At 37.8% G+C, this 23,222-nt stretch overlaps 1 protein-coding gene and 1 long non-coding RNA gene across 4 annotated transcripts in view; both read right to left on the bottom strand.

Moving 5' to 3' along the window:
- Positions 1 to 23,222, bottom strand: part of ROBO2 (roundabout guidance receptor 2) — a 1,014,282-nt gene that overhangs the window by 539,051 nt on the left and 452,009 nt on the right. The window lies entirely within an intron of this gene.
- Positions 6,725 to 23,222, bottom strand: part of LOC135294961 (uncharacterized) — a 41,768-nt gene continuing 25,270 nt past the window's right edge. Inside the window, exon 3 of the long non-coding RNA XR_010356972.1 lies at positions 6,725 to 7,924. This is a non-coding gene — a long non-coding RNA (uncharacterized LOC135294961). The remainder of the gene's footprint in view (positions 7,925 to 23,222) is intronic.

Genomic DNA, 23,222 nt, shown 5'->3' with positions numbered 1-23,222 from the left:
CTACTATTCACAAAATATATGAAGCTGTAATATCATACATTCAAAATAAAACCTTTTTTTGATGTAAAATCATTATGTATCTTGCATTATGTGCATATCTTGCCTCCAACTGTGAAGTAATAAAATAATCTCTTGTAGTGATAACAAAATGTTAGAGAATGGTCATTACACTAATAAAGAGTAACATTCTGGAGAACTGCTGTGAGGAGCTGTGGGATTGATTGGACTAGTTAGTTCTAAGAGTTACAGAGTCTGTGCAGAACCTGTTTGAAGGGAGGTGGCCAGACACAGTGGTGACATATTTGTAAAAATCAAGGGTCACACCAACAAGTCAGAGCAGTAGCAGCCTCGATGCACCGTGGTTCTCTCAGCTGCTGCCAGAGGATTAAGTTGAAGGATTCAAGAGATAATCCACATACAGAAGCAGAATTGATGTGTGCAGTCCAAGAATAACATTATTATATACATAAATAGTCACAGTGTAACTGAGCTTTCTGCCAAAGGGATCATGTTGCTATAAGGGTGATGGATTTGAACTTTGCTTTGTTACCTTAACACACCAAATTCTCAGCTTCCCATTTCTCAAAAAAGTCATTTTGGTTTGTCAAACAGTGTTCTGCCTGCATCAGTTCTTTAAATTTATGGCATGCACCAGCTGTGCTCGAGGTAGTCTGTGACTCCACAGCATACAAGTGTTTCTCCCCAAACCATGGGCTGCAGGTATTGATTAGGAAAAGGCTTTCAAGCTCCTGCACATGCACATTTCCTTTGCTTGAGTCTTATCCTGAGTTCAGCATGCACAGCATTAATCCTTGAGCTACTGACATGATTTACATGAGCAAAAATTGTGAGACTCTCTCTCTCCTACAGGCTGGATCCTAGCTGCTTCTGCTGCTGAGTGCACAAACACAAGAGAGTCAGAAGGGACACAAAATTAAGATGTAGGGGAGAGAGTCAAAGTCTGCTTACATTTGTTCAAAGAATTGGCTGGAGATATTCAGACTGCAGAAGGCAGGAGCTAGTAACTCTGCTAGGCTTTTTTAATCACTAACTATATTTTTGACTGACCAGGGGAAGCATATGCCTGCCCGAAGTCCACTTGAAAACCTAAGGCTGCCATTTTCTAATGAATAGTTCCTTTCAGAGGCATATCCTGCATATCACATAAGCGTGGAGTCCTCTATAGGAGAAATATATTTCTATGTCTACAGAGCCTCTGGAGGGGATCAGTAGATGGGGCTCAGGACACCATGAAGCTGTACCTGGGCTACTTGGACCCATTGACATCTGTACTGAAAATAATAGAATGGTTTGGGGTGGAAGGGACCTTGGAAATAATTTGGTTCCAACCCCCCACCATAGACAGGAACACCTTTAACTCAGAATCCCATCCAGCCTGGCCTGGAACACTTGCATGGATGGGGCATCCACAGCCTGCCTCTCTGGACATCTTGTTCCAGTGCCTCACCACTCTCAAAATAAAGAATTTCTTCTTAATATCCAATCTGAATCTCTCCTGCTTCCATTTAGAGCCATTCACCCTTGACTCATCACTGCATGCTCTTGTAAAAAATCCATCTCCAGCTCTTGTGCAGCAGAAGTTTAGGCACTGCAAGGCCTCAATAAGATCACCCCACAACCACCAGCTCTGGCCAGCCCCAGTGCCTGCACAGGGTACAAGGGTTGGAGGGTCAATAAAAAGCTGCTGTTGGGAAGGCCTCCTGGGATGGTCCCTTTGGGTGCATTGCAAGGAATACTTCTGGATAACTGCTTCCAGAGGTTCTGGTAGCATGTGTTGTATCATTTCCTGCTCCTGGTAGTGAGTAAAGTGAAAAATCAGCCTTGGAAATACTGGCCTTTTCCAGAAGGCTCCCACTGGGGTCAATCGAAATTGCATGAAATAATACCCATATTAATCTCTAAAAATATGCAATTTCTTGAGTGGTAAAGAACAACATTTAGCATTGCACAAGGTAAGGACTGTGACAATAAATGTCTGAATAAATGCAACTATCACATGGAAATACCAGTATAGAGCTTTCAAAACAAAAGCAGCAGCTGTAGATGCAGATTTGCACTTAGAACCCACACCCTACAGTGGATGTTTCAAACTGACAAACAAGAGCTGTGTAGGAAGCATAAATCCCTTCAGAGCCACAGGCTCCTGCAAACTTCTTCCACATCTTCCTCCCCATCATCCTCCCCCCAGCTCTGCCTTGGCTGAGTGCTGGGATGCATCCCCTAAGTGAGAGGAGGCTGGAGGCTGCTGGGGGAGTCACTGCTGCTGTCACTAATTGCAGTGCCAGGGACGTGCAGCAATTAGCTGCTCCTGCTTTGGCTGCACTTTGATGATGTGACTGTTTTGATCTTACCCATCCTCAGTCTTTTCTATCAGATGCTGGAGCTGTGTACCTTTGAGCTGTGCAGGGACACCACTGGGCAAAGAATGCTCAGTATCTCTTTTTCTTTTTTTTTCTCCCCTGTAATCTCTCCATGAACCAGCCTTGGCAATTTCCTTTTTGTTTGTGCAAAGATACAGGCACAAGAAGTATGTTAATTAGCTTGGAATATGAATATGAATTTTGTACTGTGGCATTGTTAAGCTTTTTCACACCCAGTAAAAAGCACTAAATTTGTATTTAAAAAAAAAAAGAGAGGATTCATACAAATAGGCATTTGCTACAACTCATTTTTATCTGCTGTTTCTAAATGTGTGCATTTTTGAATGGCAAAGATGCCTATTAGCACTTCCAAATTTAGTCTCAGCCTCCACATATAGTGGTATGATCAGCATCATTAAGCTTTTCAATAACTGGAGTTACTTAACTGCAGTGACTCTAATGTTAAAAGACAAGCAGTCAGATACAGTGAAAATTCATATTATTGTGGTACCATTGCCTTCATGTAAGTTTTTAAAGAGGAACGAAAAAGATTGTGAATATAATTGAAGAAAGATATATGATGTCATTCCTAAAAGGTAAAGAACTGAATTTAAAACTATGCAGGGCCCAGATTTGTCAGTCATACCTCATACAGTAGTTACATTTTAAAATTCTATTTCTGATGTTAAAATGGCACAGTCTATTTCTGAGCTGAAGGCATTGTAAAAATAGATAACATTTGGAGGAAAGGAGAAGATCTGCCTGGAAACAGAAAAGGTACTCTTAGGGATTGAAAGATAAATCTGAGTCTGCATGAAGCAAAAAAAATGTTATTTTCTATTTTAGACAGGAAATGCTGTTGCTCAGCCTTTCTCAAGTTTATTTGATTGTGACTCAAGCATATAATTAGATACCATGTGCACAAATTGTCTCTATGCCATGAATAGAACCTTCATACTAAGATAAGAACCTACTAACTTAAACTTTTATTTACATTTTTGTATTGTGCATTTAGTTGTGTGCTAAGACAGGAGAACCATCTATCTCATTCTCAAATGCAATCATTTTCATTTCATGTGAGTAATCAATTTGATTAGTTGATTGAAGAATTTAATGATAGTTCCTATGAAATCCAGTCAAAACAAAGCAGTGTCCCAGAGATCAAGATAAGACAGATGAAGGGCTAGGTGTGATTTTCTGAATAGCAAGAATAGGAGAGAGGAAATGTGTCCTACATATGGAAAGTACATGCTGCTTGTACGTATTTTTACATCTTATAACAAAGAAAGGCAAAGATTCCAAAATGGAATAACAAAAATAATTTTTTTTATGATATGCATTAAAGAAGTAAAAATAAAGCAGTGTTAAAGTATCTCAAACCACAATGCTTGTACCATGTACAGGAACAGCAGAATTCTTTGTAGCAGATTCAATTACAGACTGTTGGACAAAAGTTATTCAGAGACCTGGAAAACCTCCTGGCAAGGAAAAGTTCAGGAAAATATGGATTTTTTTGAGGCAGTTTTGAAGCATTGAGATACTTGGACTGATAGATAAAAATCCAAGAAATATTTTTGGTACTTTAAAGGATTATACACTTGAAAGAAGCCACTCAGATTTAAACTATGCCAGCATTTTCTATCCAGCCATTATTATCCACCACTTTCTTTTTCTCCTTTTTGGTCATGAAAAAAAAAAGCCTTTTGAAAGCTTCTAGAGAATAAATACAATTATTAAGTCCCCAAAGTTTGATGACATATGAGCAAAAGACCCTTAAAATTATTAAATGGAAAAAAATAATGTAATGAATTATTGTAATCTAAATGATGTTTCCATTTTTATATCTAGGATGAAATCTAGCTGAACTGCATTTTGTATATTACAAAGAAAATGGAAAAGAGTACTTTAGGCTGGAAATAGAATTGATTGCTCTGATAGCACTATATTGGTTGTACTGGATGGTATTTGGGAGCAGCTTTATAAGGTGCATTCATCTGTCAACACTGTTTAAAGTGGAATCCAGAAGTGCATGGATCCAACTGTGTTTCCAGTGTAAACCACTTCAGTGGTTTTTCTGGTTTAAGTAATATTTTTCTTCAATGAAGAAGATGTATAAAATACTTTTAAAGTTTTTTTCCAAGTGCTTTTGAGAGTGAAAACTTTCTTAAAAGTCTGTTTTTTACCATCTGCATAGATTTCATATCAGCAGGAAGAAAAATGGCTTTAGAGAGGTATAATAGTCTCTGTCTAAACAATAAATGCAAGCTAATTTCTAAGGTTCATAAAGCAGCGAGTAGTTAATGTACAGGAACAGAAAATTTATAAGAGTCGGATTAAATGAACACTAGATTAACAACATGTTCATCCTGTAACCACTGAGAAACCATTCATCCTGCCGTGCCAGGACTCCCTCTCTACTGCTAACCTTAACCCCATTTCACAACCATTTTACACAGACACAGATAATCATTTGTGAAAAGAAGCAGAGGGAGGTGAAAACCCCTTTCTGTGGGTTTTCAGAATTCAGAATTTCAGAAACACGAGAATATATTTTACAATGTGCATTATCCAAGGCTACACTATCATGACACACACTTTGAATATCACCACCATGATATCCACTACTGCATGACATACACTTTAATGCTTATTCTGCTTGCCTCCACCATGCACCTCACTCCAGAAGAACATAAAAATAATTTAAAGGCCCGATGTATGGATTTTAGAGGTCTTTAAAGCTTTTGAAGCCAGCATATTTTCTCCACAGCAGGTGTGGCCTGGCTTCCCAGGCTAAAGCCAAGTAATACAGAATGAATAGAATATATAAAAGATCTGTGTGGTCTGGGGAATAGGATGATTGAGATGGATTTCTGTTTCAGGCATAGGGATGTAGGATGAGGAAGTCATCCTATATCCCTATGCCTGAAACAGAAATCCATCTCAAAAGAAGGACAAAAAATTTCTTTTCAATTTGTGTAGAAATAATCCAATTGCTAATTACAAGTTCCACTCAGCTCTAGAAAATTGGTTAAATACAAATGAATTCAGCATTTTTATTATACATATTTATTAATGGCTTCATAGGTTAGAAAGAATAGGATTTATTAGTTTTGTATCCTTTTCTGAACTTCTGAATTCAGCTTCAATCACTGCAACACTATATAAAGGTTTTGATACAAATCAACTGAAATGCATGAAACCAACTTTATTTCAGACTCTATATTTACATCATTAGGGGCTTTTAAAATTATATTTTAACTGAACAGTGACTATATCCTAAACTATTTTGCTGTTTGCATTAGCTTTTGAGGATCAGGGCACTAATGTTTCTAGGTTCCTTAATGGTAGATCAAATTTGACAAGTTACTGTTTTCTCCTACGTTCTTGGAAGGGCTGAAAAAATTCTCATCATATTGGAAGAATTTGCCAAGTTCACCCCAGAAGTCATTTTCACCTGGTTTTACAGCTTGAGTAAGACCTCACTGAGCAAAGCAATCTAGCTCAGGGAAAATAAACCCCTGTTGTTTTGTTCACAGGTTGAGTGCCTATTTGACTCTGCTAGGAAATGATTTACTACATTTACCCAGCTGAGAAGGTGAGGCACAGTCCTTGTCACTGCTTCACCAGACACAGGTTTCCCCCAGTTCCACAAGCTGACTTCATCTATTGCAGTAAGAACTCATTTCTTGGGTGGTGTCAAATATTCTGGCAGAGCAGTCTCAGGCAACTTTCTCAAATTCCCTCATTTCTCCCCAGGAAATGGCTTTATGTGTTTTGTACATCATAACCTGCACTTTTAATTCACTCCCTTTTTGCATCCCGTTCCTTATTTATCACTTGGGGGTACCTTCTCAATAAATACAAGAGTGTAAAGGGATCAAGTTTGCCTAACTATCCACAACTGTGATAAATCTTAAGTTAGTTAAGAGAAAATTAAAATATTTAACTATGGAACTAATTATGTGTATTACTAACCTAAATAAAATCAACAAGTAGGCAACAAAAACTCATTTCTGGATAAAACTCTCCCAGTGGAGCTAGTGCTAGCACTCTTGATGTTGCTGGATAATTTCTTGAATTTTTTTTTTTTTTAGGAAACTAGGAATGAAAGCCAAAACATCTTAAAATAACCCTTTTTTCAGGGTAACAGTTAATTCCCCAGAGATGAACATGAAAATATTTTCAGTTAATATTTATACACAGAGACACATACACACACTACACATGAAGAAAATTAGGATAATTGCAATAATCTCAGGGATGCACGAGGGATACTGAATAAAAAAAACATTTCAGAAACCTCTGGAATGCAAAAACATGCAGAAAATAAATAATCTGAGAAAAGCAGGGCAAAGGTATAGCATTCTTGCAGTAAGTAATAGTAAAGATAATAAAGCATTAAACAAAAAAAATATGTCTGATGATTTTTATATCACATTATATAAGACAAACAGCAAGAGAGTGAAAAGCATATTATATTTTATTTTATTTTTCTTATGCTTAAAAATATCAACACAGGGTAAAAAGAAACCCACATTTCAGGCATGGTAGACAGGATGTAGCAGTAGTTTAGACCCTGTCCAAAATACAAAATAATTTAAGAAGTGAACTTTCTCTTTGGCTAATGTTGCCCATTTTCCCTGCTACCTTTACAAAACACTTACTAGACCTCAATGTCTCATCTACCAGTTTAGCAATTCCCAGCCCCCAAGGAGAGATGGGTTTCACTAATAACTATGAGCTGAGCTGCCACCGTGAGCTGGGAAGAGATCTCTGAACCTGTGAAGGCTCAGAAAGGATCAGAACCTGGCTGTAAATGGGTCCAAGGCTTCTTGCAGCTCGTGCTGCTGTCAGACTGAACCAGCAAAAAAAACCAAACCAAAACCAATAAACAAATGCACTGAAACGTTGTGAGACCAACACACATTTGGGGTGGTTTTTTTCCTTTTATGTACTTTGACAATGCAATGATGAGAACTATATAGAAATAAATAAGAAATCTTACAAACAAGTCACTGACCATGGCAGATTCAAGCCTTTGATGGCTTTTCTACACCATCAACATGCGTTAAAATAAACTGAAATTCAGTAAGTCATCATTGTGGAAGGAAAAATAACAACAAACACAATGACAACAAAAAGCCCAAATTATAATTTTGCTTGCCCAACAAACTTCTGGTTGCCTTTCCCATTATCTGGGAAAGGTCTGATATTAGGGCACTTCCAGAGAGGCTGCCTTTGAAGTCTTGTAAAATCAAACCCCACGCACAGTAGGTCTGAAGCACTGCTCTCACAAAGGATGCCTTTGACCTCTGCATGAGCCACTATCTCTTGAGGGAGGGAAGTTCTGCAGCTAAGTCAAACTAAGCTCAAGACACACACTGGGTAGCACAGGGATGGAAAAGGTATGAAATGGTTCCAATCGATCCACAAGCACCTTTAGAGAGGGTGTTCAAGCCCTTTCATTAGATGCATTTTCTTCCCAGGCTTCAAAGAAGCACCTGCCACAGCTGCCACCACTGCTGCGTGCAGTTGCAATGAGGCTGGAACCAGAACACAGACAAAAATAATAATTATAAGGGGGAAAAAGGGAAAGAAAAGGTTCCCTTGTGACTAAATGAACAAAGCCTGAAAATTTAAGCTGCATAGCTGGAGAAAGGAGGAGCAAGGGGATTGACATATGATAATATACAGAAACAGAAAGCCTGGCTCTTTGACATTTTTAGACAAAGAAACTCAATTACTGTATAACAAAACATTTTAGTTTTCAAAGTAAAACTCCTGCAGCACAGATGAGACAGGTACAAAGAAAATGATGGGAAGACATAGTGGACAAGTGAACATGATCACAGATTGGCAAGAAACCTAATGAGGGACATAAAAACCTCTCCCACATTACTTTCATAAATAATTCTGGCCAGAGAAAACTAAAAAAATAGACTGTGAGTAAAAGCCATATTTCTAACAGCAGGGTTAACACTCTACTGGGCAAATATTCTTTCAGAAATAAGAAAAAAATGTTTCTTTTTTCACCTTTTTGATTACAAAATAATTATACATACTGATAAAATGCCAATATTATATACTAGTAAGAAAAATGTTATTTCATAAACAGTGAACTACAAACTAGCTTTTAAATATTGGAAGCATCATAAAATCTTGAAAAAGATTTCAAGACATAATTTTAGGGCTAGATACTTTTTACATATTCTTGAGCATGAACCACTACATGGAGAAGCAGGGAAAATATGAATCCCTGTGTAGTTTTTCTTTGCATGTTTGGTTTTTTTGAGAAAGACCAAATAACCATACATACAAATTCATAGTTAGAGAAAAGTCCAAGTGAGAGTGACATTAACTGAGTGGCATAAAAGCTGTTCTGACTGGACAAAGAATAACCAGCTCAACATTTATGATGATTTTGGAGGAGGAAATCCCACCATTTCCCACAGTAACACATTAAGGAACTGGGATTTGGAGTAGCACGATGAAGGAAGAGTGAAAAGGAAAGTGTTCAGTTTTCAGTGCTAACTGCTTTCATTCCTTCCCTTGTGCACTTATTTAAGATACATTTACAAAGCAATAAGACTCTTGTGCTTGTTTGTATCTTATCTGAAAACATGCAGTTCCACACACAAATTTACTTATATTTAAATACATAGGATTATTTGATTCCACCATTGATGCTTTCCTCCTCTGTAAACTAGTGCTGTGTGTAAGTTCATATCCATTCTCAGGTCCAGTTTCAAGTTGTGCTTGAGCCTTGAGCCCTAGTGGACTCTTACTGCTGCTGGGTTTTGCATGCTAAATGTTGAGCTTCTATAACAAAATGACTGACATTTGCAGGCAAAATGGAGAAGGAAATAAATTGGCAATACAAGATTGCACTGGAGTACAGATATAATGCCCTTTGCTTGTAAGAGAGGAAAATTGCTGCTGGATTTCCCTGCTGCTCAGTTTACCAATAAAAAATTCAATTATTTCTTTGGACAAAAATGATCACTCAAAGTAGAAAAGGTTTTTTGAATAACATCAAATACAACAGCAGTAGAAAAACACTGAAGGATGGATCATCTTTCAGAGGCAAGTGAGAGAACGACATGGCTGCACCAATTGCACATAGTAATGAAAGAGGTGGGATGTCATTCCTACTGCTCACACTGAATTTCTCAAGTGTACAGGGCCATGATTCCTCCAGTGCATTAAAACCAGAATAGACTCAGACCTCAGTTGTCTTTGCTCACTTTCTTGGTTTAGATACAGATACACATCTTATAGCTGAGGTCTACATGTTTATTAATTTTTACCTAAAAGTTTACCAAAAAAATCTTCATAAAAGATACTATTGCAATAAATAATGCTATTCAAATAAAATATTTCAAGCATTCCTGATTAAAAAACCTCACAGCTTATCTGGAGATAACATGCTCTACAGAATAATGCTGTCATTCCCTATCTGATATCACAATATTTTTCAAACCCATGAGAATGAAGGAGACACAACAGAAGACCTGCTGTCCAGGCAAAGAGAGAGAGCTGAGGCACTCTCTGAGTTTAGGACTTGATAAGAAATCTTGGTGGAAATAAGCTATATTGTTAGCAAACAGATCCTTGGATCAAAGAATCTCACTTATCGTAGGTTATATCCTTTTACTTAAAAATTATTTTCGTACCAAAAAAAGAGAAAAAAAAAATCACAAAAAAATGGAAAACCATCTCACACACAAAAAAACCCCAAAAAACTATAAGCTTGTGTTTTTCATTCAACCATTTCTATGTCTTGCAATCTATCAGATTGACTTAATATTTCAAGGAGCTATCATCTAAGAGAAATAATTCAGCAGCTGTGAAAAGTAGGGCAGAGAACCTGCCCAACTCAGACAAGAATCAAGGACACTGGAAGGATCTGCCTAAAGTAAAAAAAAAAAAACCAAAAACTAAAGAGGGACATATTCCTGGTGGACTTAAATTAAACAAAGCCTATGTCTAAAATGATTCCAGGACATGACCAACATAAACTCTCCCTGCCTGAATCCAGGCATACCTTGGATGGAATTTAAAAGTCCAAACACACAAATTCTAACCCACTGAGCAAAAAAATGTTTCAACTTTAGCATTAGCTATCATTTGCAAACTTTATACTGAGCATTCCTAAAACACTGAGAATGCTTTTATTCTGTATAAATCATTTCTATAGCTGGACATAAAACCATCTTTGAAACAACAACAAAAAATACTTATAGTTAATGACATAAGCTGAGAAAGAGATTACCTGTGCTAGTAAAAAGACGACCTGCAAATTAAGAAAAGAAATAAAGTGAGGAGCAGCCAACAGGTATTTGTCAAGAAAAAATTTTGCCAAACACAATCCCTTTTCTTTTTATGACTCCATAATATTCTTTCCTTGGGGAAAAAGCAGTAAATGCCATATGCCTGGAGTTCAGTAAAGCAGTATCTGACATGCCCATCTCGTAAACAAGTTACAGAACTGTGTCTAGAGGAAACCACTGTGAAATAGCTGCACAGCAAAACAAGTCAACAGAAAATGGGAACTAGACCAGCTTTCTGTTAAACATCTACTCAAGTGAATGATTGTCAAGATTTCACTTTAAATTAGAAAGAAACATTATCAATCTGGGCTTCTTTGAATTTACCCCAATCTTACATAATTTGATATTTCACAGAAGTCCAGAAGGATAGAAAGGAAAACTGGCTTTAAATTTCCATCAGGCTTGAAGAGGTTAACAAAGTCCTCGAAAACCAGGTTTGAAATTCAAGAGGATGTTTATACTGCTTTAAGATTTACAGCAGACAATATAAGAAGCAGTAGAGTTAAACTGAACTGTGGTGAATTTAAGGTAGGTAAAACGTTTAAGGCAGGAAAACCTTTCTAATTGAAAGAAGAGTAAGCACTGGAATAAATTTCCTGGAGAAGTTTCAAGGAATGGATCTGACAAACAGCCATGACTGTTTTTAGTCAAGTGAAGGACTAGCAACCTCCTTACTTCTGAAGTCCTACTTTCTATGAATCCTAAAATATAACCCTCTAAATATTACTTCAAAATAGCCTGTGCATTATAGTAATAGAAATGATCTATGAACAAGAAATGAAAATGCTTCCTACTCAATGATATATTTGAGTTTGATTCAAATAAAAGGGAAAGAAGTATGCCACTATCTTTCATTCCATTGTCTCCAAACAGAAAACTGAATTGTTTCGAAGATAACTTGCAAGGGTACATGGTTACTAATACAAACATATGTCATCTGCTCATATATTATGATCTTCTTGCTCTATTATGCCAGGAATCATTTGATTTGCAGTATGCATAAACAACAATAAACTTGGACTGAATTCTCCAGCACATCCTGCAGTTGATTGTCAAACAATTTACTTCTCTGACAAGATGTTTCCAGAGTTTACTGCAGAGAGAAATTATATTCTGCTTTCAGATATTAATTGGCATTTAGTATCACATGGAAACAAAATCTTGCAAGTTTTGTCAAAAAATGGTTCTGGGCTGAAAGTTCAGTATTTGATTTACATATAATAATCAGTGTGCATTCCTTGTTTTTTTTTTTTTTTTTAATGTATCCATAATTCAATCCACTTATTGGCACACACTACAGTCCTTTGTATTATGTTACTCCTGGTAGGAAATTTGTATTTATGTCACCTAGTATCAATATGAACCAATGCAGACTTAGATCAAGAAATGCCTTTTACCAAAACTCCACAGGAACATTCAACTCTATTTAAAATGACAAAACTGGTTAAGAATTTCTATGTTTCTCCCCAGCCTGAAAATAGACCACAGAACTCTGTGATGCAGAGTATTTGAGGCAAGATATAAATATTTATAAAACTGTGTTTGGATACCAAGTCCCCAGTCTATAGTACTCGTAGTACAAATGCAGAGTTTAAATCAAATTTCATGTTCTAAATCTTAGGCCATCCTCTAGTAAACAGAGAAAAAGACCAAACACATCTCACACCTGCTTGCTGTGACAATCTCATGTATTTCTCTGAACTGTGTTCCTGGTTCTGCCAAGCCCAGGGTGCCAGATCTGACCTGGAGCAGTGCTCCCAGTGCTGGTGGCTGAGCCACCTCTGGCCTTGGATGGAGCTCCTGGGCAGAAACATTTGTCCAAGAGCAGGCAGAGAAAGGAAATTGATTTAAACCAAAATCCTTGGTCTTCGAAGTCTAATCAAACCTGATATTTAATACTACAAGTTTAAACTGTTAGGCTGTTCACTTATTTACATTTCTTGGTTTGTTTTCTTAACCTCCCTCTGCTGCCATTAAAGGTATGCTATCTGTAAAAGAAAGGTAAGCACACCCAGTTAGCTCACAGCTGGTTTGTAAAACATTATATCCTTGAAAAGGCTGACAGAAAACCCAAAGTAAAACCAAAATCATTATCTTCTTAGTAAATATATAGTTTCTTATTCCAGACCCAGTGGGAAGAAGAACTGATTTCTGATAGAGAAAATTTACTCCTGAAATCTGTTGCTGTCTTCTTCAATTTATTTGAAATTTATGAAGAACCATCCCATCTGGGTGCAGGTTGATGCCCTGTCCTTGGGGTCATTTCAATGCCCCTTTCATATAGCCTTGCAGGAAATTAAGAAAATCTAAAGAGAGTGCAACACATTTCAAAAAAAAGTAAAATAATGAATCCTGTTTCTTTTTCAGCATCATGAGTACTGTAACTCAAAGGAATTGTGACAGGAGAAATCAATAATTCATCAACAGCTGAAAGTGGCACATAGTGAAAAGGGCATATGTACATAAAAGTGGGAATTTGTGTGCTCATAAAGAAAGTCTGAAAGGTAGATGGGTGGATTGCTGATAAAATTGCTTTAGTAACAACAGCTAAAGCAGCTCTTTCATAACTGCTCTGTAACACAGGCCTTATATTCCTATTAATTTATTACTTTTATTACACCAATAACACTGCATGTAGATTACTGTGGATATTCAGGCCCTTTACCAAAAGAACTGTATGTGATAATTAAGGTTGATCTTGAGAGAATTAAAAATCTACAAAACAGAGTTTGTAAAGATTTGTGTTGTTAGAAACTAAGACTTCACAGTGAACAGAAGAGGAATTATTTTTGTATTCAGGGAGACATGACTCTAGACAAATTCACACTCCTAAAAATTCAACAAGATATTTCACAATCATCCATATGGTCTTTGTGCTAATGTCACTTCACAAGCTGGCTTATAGATCTCTTATGATTATTAAAATGTGTTACTAAGCTCGTGAAATTGTGAAGACAAAAAGATCAGTTACTGAACTCGGTGCACTATGAAGGCACATTTTAATTCCTTACCCTAACTTTCTGATTCTCAACTTTGTCATGTAACTTAAGCAAGCAAAAGATGCTACCTTACAGTTTGACAAAAATAAGATTGTGCCACATGGGAAGAGCTTTGTGTGGCCTCCTTTAATAAGGAAAACAGGCTTTCAAGTGTTCACTGAACTAGGAAGCAAGAGGAATAAAAGGGACCAAAATAAAATCAGCAGGAAAAGTGTCAAAAATAGGAAAGTACAGAGCACTTTCAGCTAGGGACTGAAATGGAGGTTATGGCATGGCCATTCCAGTGATTGAAAACACCAGGAGGTAAACCACACACTACCCACAAAATCTCAGAATCACACAATGGTGAGGTTGGACCTCTAAGATCATCGAGTCCAACCTATGCCCTAACACTTCAACTAGACTATAGCACCAAGTGCCATGTCCAGTCTTTTTTTAAACACATCCAGAGATGGTGATTCTACCACCTCCCTGGGAAGAGCATTCCAGTACTTTTATTATTCTTTCCGTGAAAAATTTTTTCCTAATATCCAACCTATACCTTCCCTGACGTAGCTTGAGACTGTGTCCTCTTGTTCTGTCCATTGCTGCCTGGTGGAAGAGACCGACCCCCACCTGTCTACAACCTCCCTTCAGGACATTGTAGAGAGCAATAAAGTCACCTCTAAGCCTCCTCTTCTCCAGGCTAAACACCCCCAGCTCCCTCAGTCATTCCTCACAGGGTTTGTGTTCTACGCCCCTCACCAGCCTGGTTGCCCTCCTCTGGACGTGCTCAAGCGTCTCAACGTCCTTCCCAAACTGAGGGGCCAGAACTGGACACAGCACTCAAGGTGTGACCTCACCAGTGCCAAGTGCAGGGGAAGAATGACCTCCCTGCTCCTGCTGGCCACACTGCTCCTGACACAGGCCAGGATGCCTTTGGCCTTCTTGGCCACCAGGGCACACTGCTGGCTCATGTTCATGTCAACCTGCACCCCCAGGTCCCTTTCCACCTGAACGCTGTCCAGCCACAGTGTCCCCAGCTTGTAATGTTGTAGGGGATTTTTGTGGCCCACAGTCCTAACAGGGACTGTGAACTTATACTGCCTGAAACAGCAGCTCTGCTTGTCCCGTCACAGGAACCCCATCTCACGGGTGAGAGGGAAAGTGTGTGCCCAAGCACGGCCCTGGGGATTGATGCAGCAACCTGCAAGGTTCAAGGGGATGGGATACATGTCTGTCACCTACTTTGCAGTAGCTGCTGCAGGTCACAATAAACACAGCACCAACATAGACACTTTTGTATTGTACAGTCCTAACAAGGATGACAGGGTGCTATTAAATTTGTTGTATATTTCCTGGATAATCAGTGCACTGAGATTATTTAGTTATGTGATTTCCAAATGGAAATGCTGCTTTTGCATGGATAAGATTTTGTGTTCTTTGAGGACATTCATTGGTAACTTGCTCCAAAGCAAGACTCAGATGGTCAGACTGCCATGCATGACAGGAAATCTGTCGTTCACTCATACACTGAATTTCTCCAATCTGGGGCTGTGTTTTAAGCCTCTAGAACACTGCCTAATAGAGATTAATTAATACAGGATGCAAGTATTCTGTGTGTTGCATAAAATAATTTTTTTTGTACTGTGAAGTGAATGCTCATAATTATGATGCTGAACAATTTGAGAAAATCAAAATGAGCACAACTCCACACAATGGAAGTCAGCTTCCTAACAGGATGTGTGCAAATGGGCAGCAAGAGAGAAGGCAGAAGTGGATGAAGGAGGCAAGAAAACCCTGTCAGCTTCAGACACAAGCATCTTGGAGAATATTTCCATCACCCAACACACCAGCTTTGTTTTTTTGTTGGAACAATAGATAGAAAACAAGGAAAAAACACTCCTAGCTAGAGGAAAGCATTCTGCAGCTACATGAGATATGTTTTTTTTAGAGCCAATCCTTGTTGTTGGAATATGCAGCCATTCTCCCCATCAGCATCACTAGCTGTTGTCTTAGTGGTGTTTTACAATACAACTGTCTACTGTACTGACAGTCTAATTGCACCATTCTTGAATCCTGAGTGATGGAGGTGGAGAGATGCATGTAAAAATACGGTCACTCACCATTTTATGGTTTTCAAGATCCTCATTTCTCTTTGCTTGAAACAGAAACCAACAACACAACAAAACTGAGTCAAGTATGAGAGAATCTGAGAAGGAGGCAAGAAGTTTCAAAGGGATTTAGACACAAGTGTTTTACAGATGTTCAGCAAATAAAACCACAAAGTCTAATCAAACAAACATTTTCAGGCAGTTTATAGTCATGGGAAGAAAGTGGAAGGAGATGGAAACTCTAGCTTTGATCATTAAGCTAGTATCAAGGAAACAGCTATTTTCAATTTATATTTGAAAATTGTTGTTTAGTAGATATACCACCAGCCTTCAAGGCCTCCACCCTTTATGCAAAGGCAGGCTGTGGTGCGCTCAGATAGAGGAGAACATTCTGGAAGTCAAAAATAAGTCCTTAGTTGACTTCTGTTTCAGTAGCATCCTAGAAGGCCTGAAGTTCAATATCACTGGAAAACCAAAGCTCAAAACCAGGACAGTCTTTAAGTGGTTACCAAAAGCAGTGCCATCATACAGTTCAAATTTTTTTTTCATTCCAAAAACCTCGAAGACAGAGAAAAAAAATATACAGAGGCACACAAAGTGTTTAACTTCATTGGAATCAATCTTTGTAATTTTCTAAGCATTTGTTCAGAAGGTTGGTAACCAGTGTTAATTGATGAAAACTGATATACGTAAGCAAAGTGAAATAATAAGCAGAGTACTGCATTCTTTTGCACTACATGTATGACATTTTAGTGTATATTTACCCAATAATCTTATTTAAAAATAGTTTGTACTTGAATTTCTAAATCTGAATGGACCTACAAGATATTTTTCTACACCACACCTAACCAAAGCCAAATAACACAGTTGAAGTTCTTGACCACAACACCTGAATCATCTAAATATGAGTGTCACACTTGCATTTCCAAAAATTTCTTATATGTAAGTGGTGCTGTGAGTTTGTAAATGGATTTTTTTTTAAAGTAAAAGGCTGCTCACATGCTTAACCTAAGCCCCCAATAGAATTGCAGACACTTGTGATCTACAGAAACAAGAAACTCCTGTCCTTTCCTCACAGAGAGCCTAGCAGGTCTGCAGTAATAGTTGTATCTTCCCTAATTCTAAAACTTGGAAAAATAATAGATTTTTTACTGCAATTAATTGTGGGTTATATGTAGTTAAGCAGACTGTAAATAATTTGCTCCTTCATAAGTAGTCATGTAACAAGGCCTTTTGCTATTTTTCTAATAAATAACAGGCATTTTCAAACTGTCATCTAAAAAGGTTGCATGAATTCTTTATTCTGCTGATGCTAACAAGGGCAAAAAAGGAGTTTCTTTTTTGTTAGAATGCAGTGGCATCCATCTTTATTTCTTTATTTTTGGTGTCAGAGTGGGTAATCTCAAATATGAACAAATGATACTCAATTTATCTATTTTATGCTAACGAACACAGACTGGAAAGTTCTGCAGCAAAACTACTCTAGTTCATAAAGTAGGATGCAAGCAGTGGAGATTGATTTAAGTATCTGTTTTGTAAGATTGTCAGATTTTTTTTTTTAGTTTAGAAAAAAGGCAAATTCAGTGCTAGCTTAGGAAATCTTCTATGCATATGAGTCATAACTGTGCAGCTGATCAGTAAGAGAATCCTGAATGGAAAGGTGAACAAGAGTTCACACAGCAAATTTTTGCACACTAAGCAGAAATAATTTCAGAAGAATATCTCTCACTGAGGTTGTTTGCATCCCTTCTCTATCACTTTTCTTGTTAATGCCACACGTGCAGCCTAGAGATTGGAATCAGCTCTGGGACTCTAAATTGCTACTTCAAATGCTGGAAAATACTGAAAAGAGCTCTGTGATTGCTTATGCCTAGAGGGGTATTTTAGTTTTCCTTGTCTAATCAACTTTTCTGGCTTCTTAGTACACATAAGTTGTATTTTTCCTCTGATAGTTTGCAAGAATATTAACAAGAGGACAGGAATGTATGGCAGAAGTTCTTTGTAAGACAAGAAGAAATAAATTATCTTAACTTACATAGTTTGAGGAACACACGGTTGAAATGCAGCCCATATGCATAGTGATTATTTATAGGCATACAAATTATATTCAAAAAAGAGCCAGATGGCTTTAGCAACACATCTGCTGTCTTCAAGGCAGAACTTCTGAAGCAAACTTGGGACATTAACTCCTATTATAGAGCAGTCAAGAACCAGTAGGGCTACATTTGCTTTGTAGTCTGTAAGAGTTGTATCCTCCTACACAGAAGTTGAATTTAATCTGAAGTCAGCATCAAAGACAGGCTGCAATATTTTGCATTTTAACAGGGTTATCATGCTGTTACTAACTAAATGCAAGGCTGGGAAGGTAGGTCACCACTAAGGCAGAAGCCAGCCCTCACACATGCTAAGATAAGTGGTGGTTACATAAATCTTTATGTCAGCTAGCAATTCTGTATATTTTGCACTAATCTTCGGCAAAGTCACCATCCCTGAAAATCATTCAAAATCTCATTCACACTACACATTTATAATTTTATTTTTTGTTGTATTTGGGTTTTTTTTCCCCCTTAAGAGAAGTTTCTCATTTAAGATAATACTGAGAGGTGATTGAAAGACATCTTAGACATAAACCTCAGAACCACGTGAGTATAAAATACTGATTTATATTAATGAGGGCAGGGCGGGGGTGAAGCCAGACATCCATTAACTACATGCAAAATATGCATTGGAATATGAGAAGACAAATTGTGAAAGAGCCTTGGGAGCCTGTGCTCCATGATTTCTAATCTCCACCTGGATAGGCACAACTTGTGACAAGTGCTTGAGTTTGCACTTACTGCCTCTTACAGCACTATGTGCCACTCTGAGTACTATTATTTCTCATTTTCATTTATATTCATCTCTTTAGAAACTTTAGCAGGAACAGAACCCACTTCTTCCCTTCTTTATCCTCCTCTTTATAAAAAGCAGCCTTAAAACAAACAAACAGAACATCTTCATCAAAAAAAGCTGAATTTGTCTTTTCTGGTAGAGCGGATCCACTCCTCAGAGTGCAGCTTTGCCCAAGGCACTTTTGCATCCTGTCTGTTTTTCTGGCAGCACAGATAAAGTTGTAAGCTTGATCCACTGCACCATGTGGATGTCCCAGTGCTGGCAGCTTCTATCCTATGCCTTGCTAGAAGGAGGAAGGGGAATCTCTCTGGGCTCTGGTGCTGCTTGTTCTCCCAGCTGGGCACTGCAGGGCAGATGGCTGCAGTGCAAGTTGTGCATCCCCTGTCAGCATGTACCAGGGGAGATGCCACTGCATCTGCAGCTCTCTCCCAGAATAGATAACTCCATCAGCACCCTGCTTTACTGGCCTCTTTTTCAGCCTGCACTCTGGATACTCCTCTATCAGCAGGGTAGCAAAAGGCCAGAAAGGTTCTTAGGCTGGAATATACAGCAGGACCACCCTGCTCCTTTGTTCAGGGCAAATTTAGCTCTCCTAATAAATGCACTGCAAATAAAATTCTAATTCTAAGTAGTAGCAGAGAAGTTAAAGCATATACCTATACATTTCCAAGTTCAAAAGTTTGTCTAAAATCTGAAAATTCTAGATATCAATGCTTTCACTTACCTCTCTTAAGGAAGGTACTACTCTTGATATTTATGGCTACTCTCATCCTCAGATTTACAAAAGCTTCTGGAATGATTTTTGTATTATATCAAAATAAAGCATTACCTTCTCTTTCCTTATTATGTTCTTTAATTTTGTTAGGCTGCCTAATTTCATTGAAGCTCCCAATCATCCCAAATAAGCTATTAAGAACTTGCTAGGAGAGGGAGTGAGTCTGACACCTTTGAAATGCTAATTGAATTCCTTATCTGCAAAACCAATATTTGTGTTGTACAGCTCAATGATGGAGGAAAAAAATAATCCATAATCCTGATGAAATGATAAAATGCATTTGTTTAACTAAGTCATTAAAATTAAACAGTGCTTATTCTAGGTTCTTATTTCAATTCGCATGAGATATGAAAAGATATGAAAAAAACCATAAAACAAATGCTAGAGATCACAGGTCTCTGCAAAAATTCCACTGCATTGCCCTTTTGGTTGAACAAAATCAACCCAAAACTTAGATATTCAACTCTCATGTGCATCTTATTCTCAACAGTGATATCACCAGCATGACTCGGACTACACAGAGTGAGTTACCCTGGGAGAACTTTGTCCTTTAAATATTTTTTCTATTATCCTTTACCAGTAAAATGCTGTCTCTCTCTCTCTCTCTCTCTCACACACACACACACACACACACACACACACACACAGAGTGTGTTTTCTTCCTGCTATTTTTGGCAAGGGGAAAGGCATTTTTGCATCACTAGTAACAGCAATTCTGAGTGTTAATGGAAGTTTCAGAGCTACTGAGGTTTCCATGTAGTGCGTGTCAAGCCCCTTTCTCTGTGGACTGCAGGAAGGAAACCTCTCTGCTGCTCCTGGCTGTCGCTACAGCTTCAGCTTGCAATGGTAATTGGGGAAGGGATTAGCTCTTGTTAAACATTTGATTGCCTTTCCTTTGGGAGACCATGGAAACATGCCAGAAGGAGTGATTCTTCAGAGTAACACTTGTGCTCATCTCTAGACCTGCTTCCATCAGCTGAACGTGCCAAACCTCTTCGTCCCTCTGGGAGAGGAGTTTCCATAGGGCTGATGCTTCTCTTTTAACATGTGAAGACCAGGTGTTGGGTCTTCCACCAGCCGTGAAAGCAAAGATAAGAATGCTGGGATTAGTTTGTTTTAAATCACTGGAAGCACAGGCTAGAATTGCAGCTTTATGAAGCCATTAGCAGGAGTTAGCAGGGCGTGCTCTATGCTTCTTAATATAAGCACCACTATAAATCACGTGTGCTCAGGCATTCCTTCACTTCCTCACAACTGTATGTGCAAGAAGGAAAACTGGCACTGGACAGCGTTCATCCCCAATGAATCCTGACCCTCTGAAAATGCTTGCTCTAGGCAAAATCTTGCTGGTTAGGCCAAACCCTTCTTCCATGCAATTTAGCTATATCCAAACCAATTTCTGCCTATGGTTAACTCCCAACGATGACTTGAAAAGTAAAAACAACGTGCTTATTAAGGCGAGAACTACAAGAAAGGTAATTTCCTCAGAAAATTACTAAGTGTTATGTTTGGATGGCCTAATACATATTTGGGGAAGAAATGAAGATGACTTGGACACTTACTAGGCTTCCTGTTCAAGAAATACCTAATAAATCATGTGAAAGATTATTTTCCTGAGAAAATATTGTATTAACTAGAAGTCAGTGGAAAATCTTGCTGTTAAAGCCATCTGTTTCCCTCCCTCATGCTCACAGAAACTCCACATGCGTGTGCCCGCATGAAAAGAGGAGAATGGATTAGATACAGATAAGTATTTGGAACTGGAGGATTGATTGAGTTGAAATTAATTTTAGATGCAGTGAGATGGTGTCAGCCAGGACCAGATCTTTGCAAGTCACACAGTGAACAGCACCATGTGTGGAAGAATGTAAGTGAATTTTCCTCTTGACCTTAGTCTAAGGTTAGCAAATTCCTGAACAACAATTTAAATCCCTTAAAAGATTTCTAACCAAGGCAAATTCTAAATATGCAGGCAAGTCTTGTAATTATCACTGTCAAAAGATGAAGTATATGGACCAGCAAAATACATACTTCAGGGGCTCTGCATTAATTGTAAAATTAAACTATAAAAGAGATTGCAGAAGGCTATAATTAAGACTGTTTTAAACTAAGGCCTTAGATAGGGGAGAATGATACATAGTCACCTATATCTATGCAAAGCATTCAAATACTGATGAGCAAAGACACATCTGTGCCTATCATCATGAAAAGATTAAATTATATGATTTTTAAAACAAAAATATAAATTTACCACATGGCAATAAGTCACACTGTATATGGGTTATTTTTTTGGACACAAATGTAGCTATTCCTTGGAAACATTAATTACATAATCATTTAATAGGGTGGAAGATTAGGAAATGGGGTAAGGGGGGAATATAATCAGTTTTCCTGTTGCTCCTGTCCAATTGTTATGAGAACTGAAAATTTTTAGCACAAAACCTTCTTGAAGTAAGCAGTAGTCTGGTGTTTTACTACTAAAATTATCCTGAAATGTTGTGCTGTGGACAGTCATTTTGGTCACAGAAGAATGAATAGGTATACATAAATAGCCACATTAAAATTAAAATCCATTACAAACTCAGGATAGTTCAATTTCAAAGAGAGACTCCAACCAATAGTCCTTGCCATGGGCAAAGGGAGCATCCTCTCATTTTAGAACAAGTGTTTACTGAGAGCTTCTGAGCTTCAGGAATCTCTCCAGCTCAGAGGAAGGTTCTCAACTTAATGTCAGCAGTCGGCTCAAGTCCCCAGGTGAAATTTAGGAGTTTCAAATATGCTTATTCCTAAAGCACTCAAAGAAGTAGCATGAACCCCTGATAGGCAAAACCACAGATATGCCACCCTACTTGACTTCAGGTCAAATCAAACAGGGTCAAGGGCAGTATTTTGGCTGTTGGAGTAATTGGAATAAGATGGGTTACAGATGTGAGGGAGGTGAGAGAGAAGCAAAGAGAGGGAGGCTGAAATTGGAACCCTTTGGTTCCCCCCAGAGATGACACTAATTGCCAAGGGAGTTTTTCTACCTCCTGCTGATCATCTACCAGTCCTCTCCTACCTTGCATAAACTGGAAAAATGTCTCTGGATAAAGTTACCCATGGATAAAGTTTCATCTATTATCTTCATACTGCTTAGTTTGAACAGTAGCACACTTAGTGTGCCATAGTCAGAATAGCCTTTATATTTCACACTCTCTTATTATATGTTCCTGTTTCTATTGTTGTGAAATGTGTTGTACATTTTAAAACATTAAATATTATGAAATATAGCATGTTTTTTCTCAGGAAGATTTCATTATTAAAATAACCACCATGTTAAAGCAGATATTACACCACTGTTACTGCCTGAAGTCTAACCTCTAGTTTTGTTTAACCTCTACAATGCTACTCAAGAATCACAATAATATAAAACCTAAGTAAATCATTCCAGAAGGGATAATATCACATGCAAAGGGTTCAAGATGGAGAGCAAGAATAATAATAGTGAGCATAATTTGTCTATCCTAAAGACAGATTAAAGATCAGTAGTAACTGTTCAGTGATAAGAAACTGTAGTTAAACTCATTTACAATACAGATCTCCACTGAATACAGCTATCATGCATAATAAGTTTACTATCCTTTCATAAATATGTAAAGCTGATATAATGTTGTGACAGTTTTATGCTTTCTTTCAGTTCTTTTTAATAGCAGACATAAAAAAAGACCCCATCAATTTTAATAAGTTTTGGAGAAAGTCCAAAGTGAGTGGAA

Source organism: Passer domesticus, chromosome 2 (genome assembly GCF_036417665.1).
Source record: "Passer domesticus isolate bPasDom1 chromosome 2, bPasDom1.hap1, whole genome shotgun sequence".
Lineage (NCBI taxonomy): Eukaryota > Metazoa > Chordata > Aves > Passeriformes > Passeridae > Passer > Passer domesticus.
Note: the sequence above shows the minus strand (reverse complement) of the source record. Positions and strands in the feature narration are given on the sequence as shown.